This window comes from Echinops telfairi, unplaced genomic scaffold (genome assembly GCF_000313985.2).
Source record: "Echinops telfairi isolate 266 unplaced genomic scaffold, ASM31398v2 ScPeMD7_7416;HRSCAF=8454, whole genome shotgun sequence".
Lineage (NCBI taxonomy): Eukaryota > Metazoa > Chordata > Mammalia > Afrosoricida > Tenrecidae > Echinops > Echinops telfairi.
In genome coordinates this window covers 1,898,397-1,900,076 of record NW_022111316.1, presented here as the reverse complement: position 1 = coordinate 1,900,076, position 1,680 = coordinate 1,898,397, and the positions used below count along the sequence as shown (strand labels likewise).

The window sequence follows — 1,680 nt, the reverse complement described above, 5'->3', positions numbered from 1 at the left end:
GCTTTGTTTCCTTTAAGCATCTTAACTGGGTGAGACCAGCAGCTCCACGGGAGAAAGACTAGACCTTCTACTACTGTAAACAGTTACAGTCTTGAAAACCCAAGGGGGATATGCGTTAGCATTGACTTGATTGCAATGAGGTTTCTTTCTTTCTTTCTTTGGTTTGAGTACTAGAGTAATAGGATATACATTGGATATACAGTGTATACTAATAGGACTAGACATAATAATAGTAATCATGGCTATATTGCTTTCAAGAAGAACTCAATAATATGTCAGCAAACCCAAACCCAAATCACTGCCATCAAATCACTGCCGACGCTTAACAATTGTATAGGACCGGGTAGAACTATCCCTGTGAGTTTAACTCTTTACAGGAGTAGAAAGCCTGTGTTTCTCCCACAATAATATATAGCTAGTAAAATTAAAATCTACACAACTTTGCTTGTTATTTTATGGATTTTTTTTCTTTTTAAAATTTCTGAGCTCTGGGTCGGCTGAAAGCAGCCTTTCTTTGCCTAACCACTACTTAATTACTTACTGCTTACTTCCTCCTTTAGCCCTTCTCACGAACAACAGAGCGTCCTCCTCCAAAACCATAAGGTGATGCTAACAAACTGCCAAAGTTGGGGAGGGGGAGCATTCAACAGGCCCACACAAACTCACACTCTGGATGATTCCAGGAGAGGGTCCTGGCGCCTCTTTGAAGCAGCTTTTGACGCAGCGATCAAGGATATCAGAGCTTGAGGAAGCAGCTGCTGCCGCTCTATTCTGCAAGCGTCTTCCTTCCTCTGCGGGCAAGCCAGAAGGAACACAGAAGCAGTCCAGAGGCGCGACCTGATCCAGGCCAAGGGTGGGACACTGAACTGCACACATCAACATGGATAGTGAAGAAGGAGCTCTGGTTGCATGGTGGGGTATGCAATGGCCTGCTAACCACAAGGTCAGCAGTTTGAAACCACCAGATACTCTGCTGGAGAAAGATGAGACTTTCTACTCCAGTAAAAGAGTTCCAGTCTTGGAAACCAATCAGGTCAGGTCTGCCCTGTCCTATAGGGTCCCTATGCGTTGGAATGGCCTCAAGGACAGGGTTTTGTTGCTGGTTTTTTGTTCAAAACCATGTCTTTTAAAATTATTTATTAAATACCTTATTGGGGACTCTTACAGCTCCTATCACAATCCATACATTCATCCATTGTGTCAAGCACATTTGTACATTTGTTGCCATCATCATTTTCAAAGCATTTTATGTCTATTTGAGCCCTTGGTATCAGCTCTTCATTTTATTTCCTCTCTCCCCCACCCTTGCTCCCTCATGAACCCTGGATAAATTATAGATTATTACTTTCATATATTACATGGTCCTCTGTCTCCCTACATGCACTTTTGTGTTGTTCATCTCCCTGGGAGGGGGTTATAGGTCATCCTGTTGTTGATCCCTCCTTTCTCCCCCCACCTTCCCCTTATCATCCTAGTATCTCTATTCTCATTATTGGTCCTGAGGGATTTATCTGTCCTGCATCCCCTGTGTTGCGGGCTCTTATCTGTAGCAGTGTACATGCTCTGGTCTAGTCAGATTTGTAAGGTAGAATTGAGGTCATGATAGTGGGGGGGTGGGGGAAGCATTAAAGACCTAGAGGAAAGTTGTATGTTTCATCAGTGCTATACTGCATCCTGACT

At 43.5% G+C, this 1,680-nt stretch overlaps 1 protein-coding gene across 2 annotated transcripts in view; it reads right to left on the bottom strand.

Moving 5' to 3' along the window:
• Nucleotides 1–755, bottom strand: part of LOC101641369 (membrane-spanning 4-domains subfamily A member 6A) — a 19,541-nt gene extending 18,786 nt beyond the window's left edge. Inside the window, exon 1 of one of the 2 annotated variants that reach the window (XM_045297082.1) lies at nt 667–755. The gene's annotated coding sequence lies outside the window, so the exon portion shown is untranslated. Of the gene's footprint in view, nt 1–541; nt 602–666 lie in introns of those variants that run through there. The other variant, XM_004715024.2, reaches the window with a different exon arrangement.
• Between the last annotated feature and the right edge of the window lie 925 nt (nt 756–1,680).